The following is a 23,792-nucleotide window of genomic DNA, read 5'->3' as shown; positions in this document are numbered from 1 at the left end:
TGTCAAATACATATATATATTTTTTTATCTAATGAGTTTTAATGTGTTTCTTTTTCTTTCTTTTTTTATTTTTTTGCAGTTTCATGTTATGTGGGATAGGTTTACTTTGTTGCTTGGCCTAAAACTTTTTATCCTGAACAAATTCCCCTTCTCTGTAGGGAACAATGTAATTCTCAACTGTACAGACTAATCACTTTGAATTAAACATTTTCTTTTTGATATTACAATTTAAACCATCTTGAATATTATACAAATTATTGGTAAAATTAATTAAAGACTAGAAAAAAGTAATTATAATTTCTGATGCATGAATTGATAGGGATAAAGTAAGAACTGATCTGAACCCTCATCTAAAACTAGCATTAAATTAAACAAAATCCTAAAACTTCACTTGAGTTTTTAATTGATCTTTACACCTCAGTGCACTTTCAACTACCCTATTTTTACCGAGGACCGTAAGCAGAAAATTCCTCAAGGAAAGATATTATGGTACTTGTGAAAAGGCAGAAATCTTCCAGAAATATCTTCCAAAATATATGTGACATGGTATTTTTCTAAGACCTATATATCCTTAAAAGAATTTATTTTTAAATGAAATGTCTAAAATTGTTTACATAGATTAAGGATAAAGCAAATCTTTTGAGGATACTAATTAAATAATATTAAAGGATCAATTCCCAAATGGGATTTTTAAAAATTTGTACAGGTATTCTGATTAACATTGTACCATGTTAATAAAAACACAGATAGTGGAACTGTGTCCTCACTTTGCACTGTCCCATGGCAACTGCAGTGCAGGGCCGGGACCTGATTCACATATGCACAAGCTTCACTTAATGTAGCTCTGCGTCTTTGACATTTCCCTGCTGACATGTATTCCGCTAATACAACGTAAGTCCTGTTCATTGGCAATACTTATGTGGGTTTTGACATAAATGTTTTTATTTTATTTTTATGTGTAAAATTAGTACATGTATCTATTTCTAACCATCATAAAATACTACAAGTTTATAATGAAAAATAACATCTTTTTCGGCATTTCTACTTGCTCTCACACAATAGAGGCCATCCATCCATCCTTTTCCACCTGTTTTGCTGCATCTCCTCATATTTAACTTCACAATTCTAAATGATATAACATTCTTTAGAAGTAGTGTAGATGTTTATAAGAATACAACTTTATTGTTAAATCATATAATTTATAGCCTTATTTTTTGACTAGTAAAATTTGACCTCATTGCTGCGGGGGTACTCTGCCATGTTAAAATGTGGGATTAGGTGCCTTGTGGGCACAACCCTCATTCCAGGACTTCTGCTCCTTTTCTCCTGGGGAATCCTTTCTTTCCCCAACCTGATGGCCCCCTTTTCTCTCATGTTTTAGCTCATGCTTCCTGAGAGTATGTGGGAAATGCTTTTTTAGATATTGTCTATTTTAAATGTCTATTGTTCTCTTGTCACCATTAAGTTGTTTGTTGTTCAGAATAATGTAAAACACAATTTTTTTTATTTTTATTGTATATTTTATATTACCTTTTAGTCCCCTTATACCCACTCCCCCCAGCAATCCCCACACTGTTTTCCATTTCCATGAGTCCCTTCTCCTTTATGGTTGGCCTCTCTACCCTCTAACCTCCCCCATCCTGAACCAGCTGTCATCCTGCTCTCTATCTATGAGTCTGTCCCCATTGTCCTTGTTAATCCAGTTTGTTCACTAGATTCCATATAGGAGTGAAATCATTCAGTATTTTTGTATTTTTCTTTCCCTGACTGGCTCACTTTACTTAGTATAATGTTCTCTAGGTCCATCCATACTGTTGCAAAGGGCAAAATGTTCTTTTTTATGGCTGAGTAGTATCCCATTGTGTAAATGACCCATAGTTGTTTTATCCTCTCATCTATTGATGGACACAGACTGCTTTCATATCTTGGTGGTTGTAAATAACACTGCAATGAACGTAGGGGTGCTTGTATTCTTTCCAGTTAGTGTTTTGGCTTCCTTTGTATATATTCCCAGAAGTAGGATCACTGGGTCAAAAGGCAGATCAACTTTTAATTTTCCGAGGTATCTCCATACTGCTTTCCATACTGTATATTAGTGTCTGCACTAATATACATTCCCATCAGCAGTGTAAAAGAGTTCCCCTTTCTCCATATCCTGACCAGCACTTGTTTGTTGATTTATTGATGATTGCCATTCTGACAGGTGTGAGATGGTATCTCATTATGGTGTTAATTTGCATTTCTCTGATGATTAGTAGTGTTGAGTATCTTACATCTATTGGCCATCTGTATATTCTCCTTGGACAAGTATCTATTCAGGTCCTTTACCCATTTTTTAATTGGGTCATTTGTTTTCTTGGTGTTGAGTGTCATAAGTACTTTATAGGTTTTGGATATTAACCCCTTACCAGATGTATTAGTAAATATGTTCTCCCATACTGTGGGGTATCTTTTCATTTTGTCGATGGATTCCTCTGCTGTGCAAAAACTTTTTAGTTTGATGTAGTCCCATTTGATTTTTGTTGTTGTTGTTGCCTTTGCCTTAGGAGATATAGCAAAAAGATATTGCTATGAGAATGGTTTGAGATTTTACTGCTTATGTTTTCTTCTAGGATTTTTAATATTTTGAGTCCAACATTTAGGTCTTTTACATTTGAGTTTATTCTTGTGTATTGTGTAAGGAGGTAGTCTAGTTTCATTTTTTGCATGTATTGGGAAATTTGCCAAATTTTCCCAATACTTTTAGTGAATAGACTATCTTTACTCCATTGTATGTTTTTTCCTCTTTTATCAAATATTAATTGACCATAAAGGTGTGGATTTATTTCTAGGCCCTCCATTTTGTTCCATTGATCTATGTGTCTGCTTTTATGCCAGTACCATTCTGTGTTGATTATTATGGCCTTGTAGTATAGTTTGATATCAGGTAGAATGAGTCTTCGAACTTTGTTCTTCTTTCTCAAGATTACAGTGGCTATACAGGGTCTTTTGTGGTTCCATATAAATTCTTGAAATACTGGTTCTATTTCTATGAAATATACTATTGGTATCTTGATAGAGATTGCATTGAATCCATAGATTTCTTTGGGTAGTACGGACATTTTAAAGATGTTAAAACTTCCTATACACGAACACAGTTTATGCTTCCACTTATTTGTATCTCCTTCAATTTTTTTCTTCAGTGTCTTATACTTTTCCAAGCACAAATCTTTTACATCCTTGGTTAAATTTATTCCTAGGTATTTTATCTTTTTAAGCAATTGTAAATGGGATTATTTTCTTAGCTTTCTGATAGTTCATTATTGATGTATAAAATGCTGCTGATTTCTGTATCTTAATTTGTATCTTGCTACTTTACTGAATTCATTTATCAATTCTAGTATTTTTGTGGAGTCTTTAGGATCTCTATATACAGTATCATGCCATCTGTAAATAATGACAGTTTTAGTTATTTATTTCCAATTTGGATGTCTTCATTTCTCCTCCTTCTCTGATTGCTTGGGTAGGGCTTTCAGTTCTATGTTGAATAAGAGTGTTGAAAGCAGACATCCTGTCTTCCTCTGATCTTAATGAAAATGCTTGCAGTTTTTGCCCATTGAGTATGAGGTTGGCTGTGGGTTTGTCATATATGGTCTATTTCCTTTGCCAGATTGGGGAAGTTCTCCTTCATTATTTTTTCAAACAAGTTTTCATTTCTTTTTCTTCCTCTTCTCCTTCTGGCAGCCCCATGATTCAGATGTTGGAACATTTAAAGTTGTCCCCGAGTTTCCTAAGCCTCTCCTCATTTTTCTGAATTCTTGTTTCTTCATTCTGTTCTGGTTGAATGTTTATTTATTCCTTCTGCTCCAAATCTTTGATTTGAGTCCCAGTTTCCTTACCTCCACTGTTGGTTCCCTATTTTTATTTATTTCACTTTGCATAGCCTACACTTTTTCCTCTATTTTGCAGCTATACTCAACCATTTCTGTGAACATCCTGATTACCAGTGTTTTGAACTCTGCATCTGAGAGGTTGGCTATCTCTTCATCACTTAGTTCTATTTTTGGAGCTTTGATCTGTTCTTTCATTTGGGATATACATACATATATATATACATATATATATTTTTTTTTGTCTCAGTGCACCTGTTACATTATAAGGGGTAGGGCCCTAGGTATTCCCATGGATGGGGCAACCCACGTTGCTGCGTTGTGATGTTATAAGTGGGGGAGGGTTCCAAGAAGGAACAATGACACTTTCTCTGCTCTCGGTCAGCTTTCAGTCACTTCCCCTGCTATTCACAAGCAAATTGGGCCCTTCTGGTGTTGATTCCTGGGTGGGTGGGCTTATACAAGTTCTAGGACCCTGTGGGTCTCTCCAACAAACTCTGCTGTGAACCTGGGAGCTTCTCCCACCATCACAATGCCCACAGGTTTTTATAGCCACAGGTTTTGAAGCGTTATTTCCCCACATTGGAGCTCTGGGTTGTGTGGTCTGTCTTACTCCCCAGTTGTTCCTCCCTGTTTATCCATATGCAAATGCGGGGCCACCTAGTCCTCCAGCTGCCACCTTGCTGTGTGTGCTCTCTGCCCTGACTGACTATTCTTCTCTGCCCCTCCTAACAGTCTGAATGAATGTTTCTTCTTTAACTCCTTGGTTGTCTGACTTCCATACAGTTCGATTTCCAGGCCTCTCTGGTTTTTTTTCTTATATTTGTTGCTGTCCTTCTTTTGGTTGTGCAAGGAGGCAAAATGTATCTACATATGCCTACATCTTGGCTGGAAGTCTCTGTTATCCTTATCTTTGATTCTGTTTCCAACATGAACACTTTATTTCCTCCTCACAACTTGATTAGGTTTATGCAGTTTTTGTATGTTTTCTGCCTCACTCTCTTTGCCTTCCTAACCACCTTTTATATAGCTGTTAGAACATAGGCGTGTTTATTGTTTATAACATTCTTATACACAGGAGTGCTATAAGTAGTCAATCATGGCCGCAATGAGCAAGGATATATATGTCGCATATTATATGCCAGGTACTACAAGTGAAATATATCTTTTTATTTTAAATCTGTTTCTTTTTTTAAAAGATTTTATTTATTTATTTTTAGAGAGGGGAAGGGAAGGAGAAAGAAAGGGAGATAAACGTTGATATGTGGTTGTCTCTCACACTCTCCCAACTGGGGACCTGGCTCACAACACAGTCATATGCCCTAAACTGGGAATTGAACCGGTAACTCTTTGGTTCATTGGCTGGCATTCAATCCACTGAGACACACCAGCCAGGGCAAAATACTTCTAATATTAACAAAATCTTTTTGAATTTGAAAATTGGAAAATTCTATTCTTATTTTATAGGTGATAAGACTGATTCTTAAAATTCTCTTTTTTTTGTAAGGTCTCATGCTTCTTATGAATGAATCTAATTCACATCTGTCTAGCTCCAAAGTTTATACTCTTTCTAAGATGTCATAGCTATCTTGTGCAGAATGTATTTTTTATTATGAATGTTATTTTTAAAGTCTTTTCTACTGGACTATATGTTTTTTTTTAGGTCTTTTACTTCCTTTATATCATCCAAGCACAAATTGCCACAGCAGATGATAAATATTGATTGAATGGCTGAGGTTTTTGACAAAATTCCTCAAAATAAGAATAGGCAGGTAGCAAAGGTATGTTCAACATGGAAGGGCTGCAAGGTTCTTTTGCTCCAAAATTATGTTCACTGGACAATAGTCCCTTGATGAGAGAAAATAGCTCTAGAAAAATGAACTAGTAACAATGAGGTGATTTTCTCCTTGAAAAATGTCCTCAGTTCAATCATATGTGGGCATTATATTTTACTGATACCCTCTGAAAAGTCAGGAAATAGTTAGCCATCTTTAAGGTTTTTTTCAAAATGAATTCAGTGAGCTTTCAGTCCTCATTGTTGTCAAGGCTGCAGTCACAAAATGGGAGCATCCATTAAATTACTGGACAGCATAGACTGAAAGAAACTTTCCCTAACCCCAAAAGTAAAGAATGAAAGAACTTTGAGTGAAGGAAAAGATTTATGGCCTAGTTTATTGTGTCTCTTCAGTACATTTCCCATATATTCACTATATAATTGTTCAGACCTTTCCTGTATTTTGGTTAAGGAGATAGGGTATCTTCATTATGAAATATAAGCCTTTTCACCTTTGGTTATAACTGAATCTAAGAGATTAGCTAAAAATACAAGTGAAAAATGGACATAAATCCATAGAAGCTATTCTAAGGAAAACTATGTTTTTTCTCACTTTTTCAATGTGCACGGGAATTTATAGATAACTGTTATAAAGCTCTAAGTGACTAGGAGTACTCTTATATGTACAAGTAAATTACAGTTACAAGACGGTGGCCACCTGCAATATATAAATGTAGCCAGATTTTAACCCAAGATTGTTTACTGATAAGTAAATCTTGTTTGATAAGTTAATCTTATTAAGCTATTGTTTTTCAGAACATTTATCCTGTACACAAAATATGATTATATTTTATATTTTAAGCTTTAGCAACTAGGATTAGTTGCATTTGTGTGCAATACATTCAAGTAAGCAAATTTTAAATGGAACTGAAAGATCTCTTAATGTTAACCGTGGTTTTTATTGACTCATTTCCCTGTGTGTTCTTTAAATATTTTATCATTTTCCCTGTTACCTTTTATGAATATTTTTAACCAATAGTTGTCTTGCTCTACAATCTTCTAAATTAGATCATCGTGCTACTGTACCTGTCAATATTTTAACTAAACACTATTATCCCTGTTAATATAAATCGATCAGCATTTCATTTATGGTATAAAATTCTATTACTGTCCATTAAATTCCTTAAAAAGGAAGACCTTAATCTATGAGACATCATTCTTTTGCATGTAGCTAGAAAATGCCTTCAAATTCTCTGGGCACTTTAGTGTTGTGTTTAGAACCCGGAAGTGATTAAAGAAAAACACTGTATGGATGAGATTGGCCATATCAATTGGTCTTTAGAAAATTAGGCTATCAAATGGTATATAAATAAAATTCTCAAATGAAAGACAAAAATATAAAAACATCAAGAGTAATGCTACTTATTTAAAAATATTATGACAATAGTTTATAAACCAACAAAGTACCTGTTTTATGACTTTTTAAAGCTAAAAATCTGAGGATTAATTTTTTAAAGCTATGTGGGTGTTTGTCTGGTCATTTATATAATATATAAGTCAAATTCCAAAATCGTTCCTCTTACCTAAATGGACTCTGATTTATTATAACACTGATCCCTTGCTTATTATTAAGTTAATTTTATTTTCTCAGCTATAAAAGTCATTGGACAGCCTTTGTTAATGTGGTTTTGTTCTTGCAAGGGATATGGAATTAAGAGTCACTTTGGATAAACCCAGGTGTGATAGGAAACTGACTTCTGTATTAGAGTGGCTTATTGGATCTGTTTCCATGTTTGTTTTCTGGATTCAGTGGCTAATTTGGTTTCTAATCATGCTTTTGACCCCATTTCCAGACTGTTTGTGGTAACAGGGAGAAGAAAGGCCCTGCAGTAGGTAATTAAGTCTGCAAAAGCAGGGCTGCTTACTTTTCATTGCGGCAGATAATCAGAGAGCTGTTGCTCAAGTGTAAAATGCAGAAATTAATGATCCTATATAATACAGATTAGGGCTTTCATTTTAAAAACTATCAGTGCAGAAGAACAAAGGTAGGAAGAACAGCATGATATTTGGAATTCCGATATATAGTAAGGCTGGCAAATTTTAAAAGAGGCTTCTACGCGTAAGACTAATCTAAATTCTCCTTGTGTTCTAAGGTGATTGATTAGTTCAGAACTCAAATACATTACTGCCCCATCGCATCATTGAAAAGGCACAATTAGACACATTTGTTCATGTCTTTTCACTTGTAAACATGGTCTATTGTTCATTCAGATCAAACAGAGTGAGAGCATTTAGCATACTGAGTATTGCATAGTAGGTACTCAATAAATATTATAGAGCTTAAATAAAAAAATTGTTTCCATAAAGAGGTAATAAAGCAATGTCCAAGAGTCATAAAAATAGCTATACACATTTATAAAACACATCATCTTGTAAAAATGTCCATTTACTATTATTTTACCCAGATATTTTCTCTGGTAGAGCTCAGTATATTACAAAACTACTGTTGCTGTACAAGGTATGAGTTTACAGTGCATCCTTCATAGAAAGAAAATGACTTCCAACAAAACTCCAATGTTTGTTGATAACACTTAATGCCAAAAATGTGTACATGTCACAACATGAACCAGTAATTCGGTCCTCAGTGTACATAAACATACTGATATACTTCAGCATGATCAATTTAGTTAATGACCAAATCAATACATTGTCAGTGTTCTTTTCTAAATTATTTTGATTATATGTTTCACCACATTTTTTTGCTATTAGTTATTTTTTCAATGATTTTTTTAAAAAAGATTTTTTATTTTATTTTTAGACAGAGGGGAATGGAGGGAGAAAGAGAGGGAGAGAAACATCAATGTGTGGTTGCCTATTGTGTGCCCCCTACCAGGGACCTGACCCACAACCCAGGCACGTGCCTTGACTGGGAATTGAACCAGGGACCCTTTGGTTCACAGGCCTGCACTCAATCCACTGAGCCACACCAGCCAGGGCTCAATTATTTTTTATAAAGTTATTTCTCATTTTTTTAATAAATAAATTCTTTTTTTAAATTTTATTTATTTCTAGACAGAGGGGAAAGGTGGGAGGAAGAGAGGGAGAGAAACATCAATGTGTGGTTGCTTCTCATGCACCCTCCACTGGGGGTCAGGCCAACAATCCAGGCATGTGCCCTGCATGGGAATTGAACCAGCGACCCTTTGATTCACAGGCCGACACTCAATCCACTGAGCCGAACCAGCCAGGGCTATTTCTCATTTACTATCAGTAATAATCTGGCTAATTTGGTAAACATTTCATTAAGGTAATGAAAATGAAGAATTATATCCTTTAGATTAAATGTGGAGAAACAGACACTGTGAAAATGACAACACAATTTTCATTTATAGAAACAGCCCACATCAATACAAACTTATCACTTTGTTTTCTAATTTATTCAAGTTTTCACCAGATCAATGACTCTTGGATCAGAAATGATAGTCAGAGGAGCCCTGAAATATTACTTTAAAAGGTAAAGTTAAGACCAGAGTTTGAAACTAAGTGATCCAGAATGAGACAGCTTCACTCCCTGTTAGCAGTTGGTAAAACATTTGGTGTGTTGATCTGGCGCTGTTATAAGCTTGTATCAGAAAATCCGTGAACACATGAAAGCAGAATTTGTTGCATACTGGTAACCATTCTAATCTATTTATAAAATATGCTGTGCAGCATTGTTTTCTAAACAGAGAAGAATGGAGCTTTGGAATGTCTTCTCCATCAGAGTACTTACTTGTACTTTAAAACGACAAGAACAATGAAGTAAGCCCAGAAGTTACAGTGATGAACTCTATAGCTAAGTACCTGGGCTTTGCGGTTCGATTTTCCACACTGGCCAGTGCCCACTAGTGTTTACTCATTGTAACCAAAAAATACAGTAAATTTCAATGAAATCTTGCTTTCTAAGTTACATTCAATAACTGTAAAGCCATCACCATGATGAACTCACATTTCATCTCACTAACATGTGAGGTCATGCAGCGGTTCACAGCCCAATTAATTTATTTTTACCCTATCAACTATGCTGGTAGGTTTTTATTCTCATAGCTTTCTAAAAGCAAAATTAAAATTACTGTTTGTTATTTTTAACCAAAATTATGCTGTTCAGCGTGAGACGCCATAACCGCTAGACAAACTAGGTTCCTAGCAGGTGCTTCTTCTTGCTATGCTAACTGGAGGTGCTAGTCTGGCCTCTGACCCCTGGAAAGAATCTAAGAGAGGGGACTCAGAGGCTGTTGCTCTGATGGTGAATTGAGTAGGAATTAGGGTTTCTGACTTTGACAATTCCAACAGTTTCTTAGGCTCAGTTTTACAGTTTTGATGTGCAGGAAAGATTTGTAGTCAAAAAAGCGCCCAGCCAATTATTCACTAATAAGTCCAAGCATGTGAAACAATTGCTCTCCAAGGGCTGGCAGACAATGAGGGAGTGCCAATGACTGGCGGCAGAGTGGGTCTGGATTTGGCAACAATATGAACTGGCAGTGCTGTGGGTAGAGGAGAGACCAGAGTACTGCAATGCCAAAGATAAAGGACTGAAGAAGAAAAAATGCCTAATTTCCCTCTTGTTCATGAATCAGTTTATTCATATCATTTGGTTTTGAGATTCAGGCCCATTAATGTAATTACATACAATAAATAATACAAGTGAAAGATGAACTACTATGTTGGTGTTGTTTTGTTTTTAACAACCACTGCTCAGGTTTTGTGTTTTTCATAACTAATCATCCCTACAGGTGGACTTATTTAATCTCTACCTTGTAGATGAGAGCACAGAATTAGGGAGGTTACGTGACTGGGGAATGTCATTCAGCTAATAAATAGAAAAGCTGAGATTGTAATGTTCAGTTCGACAAGTGAACAAGAACCAGTAAAAATGAACTTAAAAAGAAGCAGCATGATGAAAAGGTAATGTCCAATTCTTTTTCTCACTTTGAACCATTCTTCACTGCCCTATATTAAAGGTTACAAAAAGTATGCTAAGCTACTCTCTTTGATGCTTGTAATTTATCTTGGATACACCTGTGATTCTTAGCTCAAATATTCATCTCTCTCTCTCTTTTAAAAAAAATCTATCTACCTGTTTTCCCCCAATCTAACGCTATATAGCTTTATGCCAAACTTGAATAGCTTGTCTTTTTTTTCTAAGCCACTATCGAAGATAAGACTTCTTGGATTAATTATTTTTTACTTTGTAATTCAACTCAGGATCCATGCCTTCATATCTGTAAGTGAAATGGAATAGAATTTGTCTTATTAAGTAATGAAATGTATTTTAAAGCTACCATAAATTGAGAATTTTTGACCTTGAGATATGAATTGGTATTTCAACAGCTCAGAAAAATTAGACCACACACATGTTACTATTTTTGTAAGAATTTAATATTTAATGAAATTAACATAATCTATCAATATGGAAGAATAATATTCAATAAAGTATTTAAGAACTAGTTAGAAGATCGAGATGTGGTATTTAAGATCCTAATCTCATCTATATATTAAAATAAATCCCATATGTATTCAATAATTAAATAAGAACAAAATCATATCACAGGAGAGATTGAAGGAAGCAATGGGATATTTATGAAACAGTGGAATAGTTTATTCTGAACCAAAAATACCCTGAATATGTTAGAAAGTAAAAACAATAATGCCAAACATTGGCACGTATTGGTGTTTATTTTGTGTCGGGTTTGGTCCTACGAACTTTCCTGGTTACTTCACTTAGTATTCACAACTTCTATGACAAAAATTAATATCCTGATTTTACAAATGAGAGGACAAATGTTAATAAAGGTTAACTAACTGGTCCAAGCTTACCTAGTTCATCTCAGAGCTCATATTCACCCCTGTTGAACCTAAACTCTGTGCTATTAGTGACTATATGCTACAGAAATATTTTAAACACTGATGATTTCTGATGTAACAAAAGTGAAGAAAGAGACTAAAGGAAAATTATATACCACAGAAAAGATAGGGAAAAGTTAATATCTTTATTTTGTAAGAAGCTTACTTAATAATTTTGTAAAAGAGTAAAATACTTCTAAGCTGCTAAAGTAGTGGAGATAGACATAATCATTATATCTTTGTGGGCACTGAAAAACTGATACGCGTGACCTTAGAAAAGCTACTTGCTTACATACAAAATTCATCACAGTGTTCACAACAGATTTCAACAGACACATGTTTTCAAAAATGGTACTTATCTCAGATTCTCCCATCTTAACTAAAAAAATATATGGGGAACACACACAAAAACAAAAAAAGAGACCAAAATTACTGACCATAAACTGCTGGACAAAATCAGGAAAGACTTTTATTAACCATGTATTCTATATCCATGTAATTTTAGAATGAAACTTGTAAATCCTTTAAGATATTCCACCTCAAAAGAAACAAACCTACCAGGTTCAAGGAACATGCTGAAATCTAATGTCTTTCCTTTTCTGAGGTGCTCTAACCCAGCCCTACCCCAGGCATCCACATTTTTGTAGTAAGAAAACGTGGCCGATGACTTCTTGACTATTTTTTGAGATCAGTGCATTGTTCTCTTTCTCTTTTAGGCATTTTCTTTCCACGTCTATTTGGAGACTCTAACTCCTACAAAATGAGAGGGTGGAGAGCACTGGTCAAAGCAGGTTTTCGCGTTGCCAACCTTGCTCTGAGGCAGCCATAGGGGCTCCTCACCAGAAATGAGTATGTCACTAGAAGGTCTATGGCAACAGGAGGAGCCTGGGTCCTAGGGGACATCCCTGGGGTTGCAATTTCTTATAAACACCATTGTGTCAGAGTAAGATATCAGGTAAGGGGCATAGGACAAAATTACACCTCGGTGCTGTGGAAGCCACAGGATAAATGCTTGCTGATGTTAGAGATTGGTCTAGAAGCAGAATATACCAACATGCCCTCCAGCTAGCGTTAAAACAAGAGACTTAATGAGCACCCCAAAGAATAGGAAATGGGGCTAAGGTAAACACTATTTTAGGATGGATTTTTTTCTACTTAAGAAAGAATAAATATCAAACAAATGAACAAGCAAAAAGAGCCCTTAAAAAAATCAACTTCAAAGCAAGGGAGAAGGCATCATTTTAAAAGTCTCTCTGGACTAACAGAACTTGAGAAGGGGACAGTGATACAGGTGACAGGAGCAACCAATATCAGTCCTCGCTTCCCGTCTTCTGAAATTCTGACTGGCTGTAACAGAATTTGCACTTGAGATCTGTATTGTACGAGAAATGAATAAAAAGAAAACCTTACCTAGGGAGAGGTTAGCTGGCTGTGGGTTTTGATACCCTAAAATAAATGCCGGTTTCTGTCATGGTCAAGGCACAGTCTGTTCCTGCCTGCACACCAAAACATGGAACCTGCAGGTGGACATGTCCTAGGCAAATAACAGAGACCTCACACTCAGCCCTGCTATTCTGAGTGAAGTCCCATTTACCTAAACCTATGCAGAGGAGATCCATGACAGCTTCTGTACTGCCTATCTGTGTGGATTATGAAGAAGTTCAGAGTTAACAGAGCCTGTTATTCTTCAAGAGAAGCCCGAAATGAAGATTTTTATGGGAAATCTCCTAAAATTTCAAGTATTTCTAATTAAACACAATTTTAAAACCAGTATAGCCCCAAAATATCTGTAGACCGGATCCAGCATTCTTGTCTAATTTTGTGACTATGAAGTAAAGCAAGAAGACAAAGAAATGAAAAACATTATAGGAAATTAAGAGGATTTATCAAACTAGGTTATCAATATATAACAAATAAGAGGACTCTCAGAAAAGAATTATAGTTTACAATTAATTATGTAGATTGCTATGTGTTTACTATATAGCCATTGGACATGACCTACAAGAAAAAAATGGAACTACTTTGGGATGGAAACAATGCCCAGTACACAGAACTGCAAAGCAATTGAGTCCAATTAGAGTAGGACATCAAAGGTTTCACATTTATTTTCAAAAAGAAAATTGATTTCTTTCAAAATCTATGGAGAAAAAGCTGGAGTTCTTCAAGATACAGTGAAGAAGACATGTTTCTTCTGTCAATTAAAATAACAAGGAAATTAGAAATGCAGGGGGAAAAATTGTTCACTGAGGGACTTCCAGCCAAGACTGAGAGGTAGGTACTTGCTTCACCTCCTCATACAACCATAAGAAAGATAACAACCAATCTAAAAACAAAAAACAGCTAGAACTGTCAGAAAATCGAACTGTATGGAAGTCTGACAACCAAGGATTTAAAAAAGAAACACTCATCCAGACGGGCAAGAGGGACAGAGAGGATGCTGTGTGGCATGGCGAGGCAATGGTGAGTGAAGGTGGTGAGGCAGCTGTGGTGGCAGCTCATAGAATGGGTGGACCCACATTAGTGTGTGGTGGATGAAAACTGGGAAGGACAAATGGGGAGTGAGTGATTCTAGCTCCAAGTCACAGACTGCATAGCCCAGGGTTCCAGCAATGGAAAAATTAAGCCATATAACCTCTGGCTGCAAACCAGTGGGCAGTGGCGTGGAACTACCAGTCTCTCAGGAGAGTCCATTTAAAAGGCCCACAGGGTCCTAGAATGTCCACAAACCTACCCACTCTGGGAATCAGTACCAGGACAGCAACTAGAAGGGCACCAGACACTTACAGGAAGTGGGGGAGGTGAATGAAAGTTGGGCAAGACCCAAGTAAATGGCATTGTTTGACCCCTCCCTGGTATACAGTGCCACAAAGTGGTGAAGTGGGCTGCACCACCCTGCTGAATACCTAAGGCTCTGCCCCTTACAACATAACAGAAGCACCAAACTTGGGAATCAAAGCAGCTCTACCTAATACACAGAAACACAGGGAGGCTGCCAAAATGAAGAGATAAGGAGATAAAGTTCAAATGAAGGAATAGGTCAAAACTCCAGAAAAAGAACTAAGCAACATGGAGATAGCCAGCCTATCAGATGCAGAGTTCAAGGCACTGGAGATCAGGATGATCAGAGAAATTATTGAGGCATCCACAAAATAAAGGAAGACATGAAGGCTATACAAAGTGAAATAAAAATATACAGGGAAGCAACAGTGAAGGGAAGGAAGCTGGGATTCAAATCAATGATTTGGAACACAAGGAAGAAATAAGCAGTCAACTGGAATAGAAAGAAGAAAGAAGAATTCATAAAAATGAGGATAGGCTTAGGAATCTCTGGGACAACTTGAAACACCAACATCTGAATCATAGGCCTGTCAGAGGAGAAGAGGAAGAGCAGGAAATTGAAAATTTATTTGAAAAACTAATGAAAGAAAATGTTCCCAATTTGGCAGAAGAAATATACATATAAGTCCAGGAAGCTCATAGAGTCCCAAACAGGTTGAACCCCAAGAGGGCCACACCAAAACACATTATAATTAATGTGCCAAAGATTAGAGATAAAGAGAGAATCTTAAAAGCAGCAAAAGAGGAGAAGAGAATTACCTACAAAGGAGTTCCTATAAGAGTATCATCTGGTTTCTCAAAAGAAACCTTGCCTGCAAGAAGGGACTGGCAAGAAGTATTCAAAGAGATGAAAAGCAAGGACCTACATCCAAGATTACTCTATCCGGCAAAGCTATCATTTAGAATTGAAGATCAGATAAAGTGCTTCCTACACAAGGTAAAGCTAAAGGAGTTCATCATCAGCAAGCCCTTGTTGCATGAAGTGTTGAAGGGACTTATCTAAGAAAAAGATCAAAACTATGAACAGTAAAGTGACAACAAACTCACAGCTATCAACAATGGAATCTAAAAAAACCCCACAAAAACAAATGTGGCAAGCAATTACAGCTGGAGCAGAACCATAGAGATGAAGATCACATGGAGAGTTATCAGCAGGGAGGGGGTGGGGGAGAATGGTGCAAGGAATAAGCATAGTTGGTGGGTGCAGAATAGACAGGAGGTTGTGAATAGTATGGGAAATGGAAAAGCCAAAGAACTCATATGCACGACCCATGGACATAAACTTGGGGGTTTGCTGGAAGGAATGGAGGTACTGTGCAGGGCAGGGTAAAGGGAAAAAAATGGAACTGTAATAGCATAATCAATAAAGTATACTTAATAAAAAGAAAGAAAAAAATGTTCACTGAATTCATGGTCCATACATGAAGTAAATGAACTTATGGCAAAATAAGGATCAATTGGTGGTCCATAATAAAGTGATTCCACTTGAATTTAGTGCTTGGATCACATTCATTTTCATCCAATGAAGATATAAAATCATGGTATTACATTCCTTCTATACAGGTCCAGCAAATGCTTTGTTCTGTGGACAGTATTATTTATATAACAACTTATATTTTTTTCAATAAGACAGAAATATTTAAATATACTTTAACTCTAAGAATTAAATAATTTAGAAACATCAAAAATAATTATGCAACTGATAATTGCAGGGATGGTTTCACTGAGTTGAAAGAATATAAATCTTTAAAGTTAAAAAAGTAAGACATCGAATTAGAACAGTATTAGTGAGAATTCAGGTGGGGGCCAGCAGAGAAACTAAAGATGCAAAAGTGATTGAGAGTGATGGCTTCCTGAAGGGGACACTGGACATATGGGAAATGAAGCTTTTCTTTCCCTGTGTACCTTGTATATTTTAATTGTTTTCATGGTATACACTTTTATGATAAAAATAAGTTTTATTAATAGATAAGTTAACCACTCAGATAATTTTAAATAGAATATATAACTTACAAGTCTCAGGAAATATAGAAGGAAACAAGGTATTTTGAGGAATGACTTTTCTTACCATATATTAATATTCTCAACAATATAAAATAATAATTGAAAATACAAAACAAATTTTCATATATTTCCCACAGGATAAAAGATCAACATAAAATACACATCTAAGCTTCACAAAGAAATAGAAAATGAGAAATGCTATAAAAATAATACTAACTTTTAAAATATCTAAATCTCTAATGCAATTCCTAAGAATGTTCCTTTAAAAGTCCAAGCTATAAAAAAGCTAATTATTAAATATGTCTTTTCATCCTTATTTAAAATAGCGAATCATTGACAGCATCCTAAATTTAGTAGTATAGGGAAATAAGTAAATTGTTTTAAAATATCTTACAAGAGAAGATAGGTGGGACATGGGAAAAAAGGTAAAAGGTAGATAAGATCTTCCTGCAAAGAGTATATTTGATTTGTGGGGCCAATGCTCAAATACTAACTCTCTGAGAGCAAATCTCTCACACTTCTCTGGTGTGTTAGTAAAAAGTTTTAACAATTCCCTTTCTGGGGGAAAAATTCTGGTGGTCAGAATGTATGTAGTCTCATCATGGCCAATTTTAAACAATCAATTTGATATCACTAAATGTGGAATGGTATACAATGTTATAATACTTCTATCAAAAACCCAAGAGCATACATAGTAATAGTAAAAATGTAATGAAATTAAAAGAAAGTCATGACTTTGAATTTATATTACCTTTGTTTTTAATAAAATTTATATTCTTTAAACCAAATAATATAATTGACTCAAGTTTATATAATGGCCTTAATTAGCTCACAAAATTCCTATAAAATTAACAATTGGCCATTATGAGGCTATATGAGCTGACTCCAATAGCTGCTTCATTTCTATCTTCATCTTCTGCCTCCAGGAAGTTCAAACCTGCAGTGTGACATCACCTGTTTTTTGTTTGCTCTGTTTTGGAGAGGGATTCCAGTTTAAAAATTAATTATTTTTCAAAATTGTAGTGAAATATGATAATATAAATTTTACCGTCTTAAACTCCTTCAAGTGTATAGTTGAGTGACATTAACTACATTCATATGGCTGAGCAACCATCACCACTCTCTAGCAAGAACTCTTTGCATCTTGCAACACTGAAACTCTGTACCCATGATGTAATAACTCCCCATCTCCTATTCCTGGAGTGTCTACATCCACCATTCTACTTTCTGTCTCTATGAAGTTGACGACTCTAGGTACTTCATGTAAGTGGAATCATATATTATTTGTCCTCTTGTGATTGGCTTATTTCACTTAGCAAAATGTCTGAAGAATTTATTCATGCGGTAGCATGAGAGGGGATCCTTTTAAGATGACCAGTGATTCTTGGCAAACTACGGAAATACCAGATGTTCCCTGTGCAGCTTCCTCCTCCTGCTGCCACCAGCCACCTCTGCCAGCCGGAAGATCCCTGTTAGACAGTTCTCTGGTGAGAGCTATTTGCCAGCCGTTACTGGAAAACACACAGGCCAAGCTCTCCAAGTTCCCCTTGCTTGGCTTAGAGTTTCTCTCCAAGGAATACTACATTGTCCAGTTTTTACATAATAAAATACTAATCTTCTAGGGTATAGTCTGGAAGTGGTTAACAAATGTACTTATAAAAAGCAATTTTGAGCTACGTTTGCTGTAGAAAATCTGTGAGCCCTTAAGCACCTACTTTTCTTGTCTCTGAATCTCAATCTAAATTCGAAACAGGAAGAGTCCAATTTTAACACTTTTCCCACATTGTGATGATTCTTAGATCTTTATCTCTAGCCCACATTTCTCGCAAGCTCCAATCCAACATCCAATACCTATCACAAACACAGTAGTACCAACAAAATACTTGCTTCGTCATATAGTTCTCTACTGTATTTTCAGGTCTATATGTCCAGCCACATCTACAGTAAAACCCTCATCATTGGTAGCCTGATCTAACCATAGTTCACTTACCAGCATCCTTTACTCTAGCTGTGCCTCTCTTTGGCTATCTGCTGCTATTGGACCAAGGTGACATTACTCAAATACAAAGGTGACTGTGCCAGCTTTGAAACTTTTGGTAATTTCATAAGATCTCCTTGGCACGTCCCTGCTTATATTAGGCCTCACCTCTCACACCATAAGTGAGGCTTCTCAAAGAATTATTTTTTGTGATGGGTTGTACATGCCAAATGTCCAGTCCCTTTGTTCATATTCTCCTTTTGCCTGAATGTTCAAATTTCTTTGGTCTTCTTCAGCATTTCAACCTCAAAATCTTGTAATCATCCTTCAAAATCAAATTTGTAAATGTAGCATTTTATGACCTTTTCTGCCCAAAAGGATTGAACATTTTCCTCTTTTTGTTTTCCAAACTACTTTCTATATACATCTACCACTGTATCAATATTTACACATTTTTATTATACTTCCTTGATTATATACCTATTTTCTTCTAAAACAAAACTATAGGATGTTTAAGATTGAAAATCAGTTTTATTCATATTTACATGTTTATAGTATAACATTTTACCTTATGTTATTTGATTTTTAGAAGGAATAAGTGAATAGATAAAACAAACTTCAGAAAAGTGTTACATAAATATTAGAATAGATGTTTTAGGTATAATATCATGTTATAATGTATAAAAACTATTAATGGAGCAGAACACAAAATTGTATTTATATTGTATATATAGCTTGGTAAAACATACGTCCTTAGGATAAAACCTGGAAGAAAATAAACACAAATTGCTAAAGTTTATTCATTAGAACGTTAAAATTTAAAATGATTCTCACTCTCTTTTTCTCCTCCCCTCTCTTCCTTTCCTCCTCTCCATTCTTTTCTAAATGTTCTATCAAATGTACAAATTTCTTTTATAACTATATATATTTATATATAACTATACATTTTTTATTTTAGGAGAGAGGTGGTTACATATCATTCTCAATGGTATGTAATATCTCTTTTTATATGTGTCATCCATTTCACAATCAAAAGCTTCCTCATAAAGGTAAATTAAAAAATAGTTGAGAGTTGTAGCAAAACTACGGTAACTCAATGATATCAACCTCCAAGATCAGGTTATATGCATCCTGCTTCTGTCTTCACTAATGTCCCCAAACATTCCAAGTCACCATCCATAACTAATCAAGTTTTGGAATCATTCTTTTATAATATGTCTCATTACTATTCCCCTAAATTTTCTTCACAGCAGATGACAGGTAGTGGGGGGAGGAGGTTAGGGAGAGATTGAGCAAAAAGGAAAAAAGACTCATGGACATGGACAACAGTGTGGTGATTGCAGGGGGCAGGGGTGTGTAAGGGGACTAAATGGCAATGGAAAAAATACAATAAAGATTAAATTTTTAAAAAGAGTATTCCCCAGTGGGAAAAGCATTTAAAAAAGCAGTTCCTAATTTTAAATAATGTAGTGTCACAACACTTATGTAGTTAAACTGGTGGGCAATTTATCAAGAACATATCTGAAAATCACGACTACAGTGAGATCCTGCGTTTCTTGCTTCCTTTGACTGAGTGTCCCTGTGTCAGACACAACCACCAAAATCCTATGACAGAATCCCTTTTCTCTCTTCGAAGGCAGAGTGTTGACTGGGCAGCTCAGTACTTGTACATAGTACCCCCCAACCCCTATACCCTGGCCATAGCAATTCAAAGACCAGAACATATATGAGTTACCTCTACATTTTGGTACCTAGCACATAGAAGTTGCATAATTAATACATGTTGAGTCCTATCATAGCTTTGTGAGATAGGCAGTAGGAGAAATAGCCATTAGTATCAATAAGAGAGCACTTGTTAAGAAAATAAAAGTATTGTTCGCTGTTTTGGTATTAACGTGTAGTAAAAAGGAAGTGGCAAGTCAGAAATAGCTAGTTGGAGCTGCATATGACAGGCACAATGGTTTTTATATGTGTTCTTTGTATACATATTAGGTTAGTGATTAAAAGAGAAAACATTGGTGCCAAACTGCCTGAATTTGAATCCTGCCTCTGCCACTGTATAACTAACGGTGTGACTGTGGACAAGTTAGGTGATGTCTCTCTTTTTCAGTTTCACCAACTGTAACAGGGGATGATGTTAACAGACCTATGTGATAGAGCGGTTTGAGAATTAATATACATACAGCCTCAGCACAGACACTGGCACATAACAAATACTAAGTGTAATTTTTTTTAAATTCTTTTTAAGAATTTTATAATCGGCCTTGACCATTGTTGCTCAGTTGGTTGGATGTCTTTCCACAAAGCAAAAGGTCACCCATGTGATTCTCAGTCAGCCACATGCCTGGCTTGTGGGTGCAGTCCCCAGTCAGAGCGCATGCGCGAGGCAACCGGTGGATGTCCTCTCACACACCGATGTTTCTCTCCCTCTCTGTCTCCCTCCCTTCCCTTCTCTCTAAACATAAGTAAATAAAATCTTTTTAAAATTTACAATCAGTAGTAATTATTATATCATCCCTCTGAGGTCTATATTACTAGTACAATTTTACATTCAGAAAACCTAAATGTAAATTTTCACATCTGAGAAAACCTAAAACTAAGTACGTGAACTAGTCATAATAAAACTCAAATTCAAGCTCAAGCCACAGAGATTTTGCTCATGTATCACAATGTTTTCATGAAACACTCTTTCAGAAAGAATAGGAAAGAAGGTGTATATTATATTTAAACCTCAATGAGCTAAAATTCTAAGGAACTAAGTTTTTCCAAAGCAGAATTTTTTGGATATCTGAATTTTAATCCCTATAAATACAACATCCTTCTAGTTTCAACTCTTTCTATTAGTCAACAACATGTACTTAATGTAATTTATTTTATTCTTCATAACTCAAACTCATTGTTATTCCTATCAGTTATTGCACAGAGCTGTAATAGCCCATGTTGTCATGCCCTGAAGGACTAGTGAGTCCTACAGAGACATTCGCTCCTTTACTTGATGGCCCTGGCCTGCGTGTAGTCCTGTTTTTATCTGCAGGTCTGTGATTTTACTCTCTCTTGCCCGACCCTGGGTGACAGTGTTCACGGGTCTCCCAAGGCAGTACGCCTGCTAATAGCAGCCTTTTTCTCTTGATACTTTTTACTCAAATTATCCTGTGGAATTGATAGAAATGAGTACATACAACTGGGCTGACTATATCATGTATGAAATCAGAATAAGCAGAATCTGAGTGAAGGCTGACAGGGCATGCATGACATGAGTAAAATCCACATGCTTTATGTGTGAGAACTGCAAGCATCTATTTTGATTCTGCAGAAACCGTTTGCTCACTCACTTTTGCTTCCCTGTGTGTCCAAGATGGTATATAATACTGTACTTAGTTAATTCATTCAGCTAGACAAAAATGAAGACTTGGAATATTTAGATCTAAAAGTGGGGATTTATATAGAACATCATTTTGAAATGAGAAGACTATTATAAACCATAGCACTTGAGTTTGACTTGCCTGTGGTGTTCTGCAAAGTGAGGGGCTAAGAAGGCCTTGAATAAGAAGTTTGTTATTTAGATATATTTTCAGGAACTTTACCTGTGTTATTTTCCATCTTCAGTAGGCTTACTAGAAAGCTGAAATAAATATTTCAAACAATCACTTCTTGGTGAATTATCACTTTAAGGATGCTCATTCTGATGGAAAAAAAAACATAATACATAAAATAAAATGTTATGATTTTTCTTGTAATCCAATCTAATCCTTAACTGGAAGACAAGTGGTACCCTAATTCTTCTAAACTCTATTTCCAAATATTTTAATGCTAATTTAAATTTATTTAGTTAATAGTTAGATTCAAAAATGTATTAAGTTGTGGAATATTTGGAACAAAGTTTCTCCTTTTTTAACTTCATATTGTTTTCATTTTATCTAACATACTTCTTAGATTTCTTTTGAAAATCCTCATATGGGGATATTTTTATTGATTTTAGAGAGAAAGTAGGAGAGAAAGAGAGACAATGAAAGACATCGATGTGAGAGAGAAACTTTGATTGGTTCCCTCTGTATGCACCCCACCAGGGGACTGAACCTGCAGCCTTTTGGTGCAGAGGGTTACGCTCCAACCAACTGAGCCATCTGGCCAGGGCTATACTTTTTAGATTTTTGCTTGTTAATAGTTCAGATAAAAAGAAGGAAAACTAATGTGACCTATCGAAATATTATTAATTATACTAGTCATTCTGTATTTGCTTATTAATCTCCCTGAATTTGCTTTCAGCCTAGATGACTTTATTTTTCTTTTAAACTATGTTTTGATCATGGCACAATTCTGCCCCTAATTATGAATCTTAACCTTTTTTGTATTTTCATGTAAAAATTCCTCTCTGTAGCCATCATTAAGCTTTTTCATCAATAAACTTCTATCTCAGTAACATCCTTAACTTACTCATTCCAATATCTTATTAATCTTTTATGCAAAATCTTTACTGTCATATTACCAGTTTGCTAACCATTCTGCTTATAGTACTTATTTTTAAATTCTTGCCTTGGTGTATTAATTATTCAGCCATTATGACATCTTCTTTCCTTTCCTGTGCTAACCTAAATATCCTCTTTTCTTTGAATCTTCCAGGAAGTTTTCTTGGTTGAACCACACCTGATTTTTATATACTTTTCTATGTGGCTATAAATTATATTATCTGTGATGTTGAACATGTTTTAAGATTTTTCTTTTTTCCTTTTTCTTTTCTTTTTGTCTTTTTCATGAGTATGTGCTCTAACTTTCAAAAGAGAGAGGTAAATCCACCACCAAGAGGTACCATCTTTTTCGTTGTTGTTGTTCATATTTGTCTCCTTTGGTCAATATGTATTCTCTAAATTTTACATTCTAAGTAAGTTATTGCTAGACTAATGATAGAGGAACTTAGAAGAAAGTGAAATGGTAAAAATTTTATAGGCTTTTTTTGATTGACTATTTCTAGGTATTTGGTCAAAATTCATGAACATTAGAGTTGAAACAGGTGTCAGAGGTCATCAAAGTTTGATCTTATTTTATGAATAAGAACTCTCAGGCCTAAGATAAGTTAAGAAACATATCCACAGTCAACAAGCTAGTTAATAGCTCTCTGAGGACTAAAATCCAGTCATTTGATGTTCACTGTGTGACTTTGGGTTCTATAACACGTTGCCACCCCGATATTAAAAGAGTACTCTCACTAAGTGTTTTGGAGGTGTTATGTTAGCAATGCCTGAGATTTGGATAGACTAAAGGACCACGGCCCTGTCTCACAGTTGTGCTGAACCAAAGAGATATTAAGTGACTGACCAGGTTAGCAGAACAAATCTACAAAGGCATCAAAATAGAACAGTCTCTACTGTGTTCCACTTCTCAATGTTATCTAGTAAGTTACTCTGCCTTTGTGAGAACAAATTCTATCTTCCCCAGAGGCTAAATAACT

The sequence above is a fragment of the Desmodus rotundus genome, chromosome 8 (genome assembly GCF_022682495.2).
Source record: "Desmodus rotundus isolate HL8 chromosome 8, HLdesRot8A.1, whole genome shotgun sequence".
Lineage (NCBI taxonomy): Eukaryota > Metazoa > Chordata > Mammalia > Chiroptera > Phyllostomidae > Desmodus > Desmodus rotundus.
Note: the sequence above shows the minus strand (reverse complement) of the source record.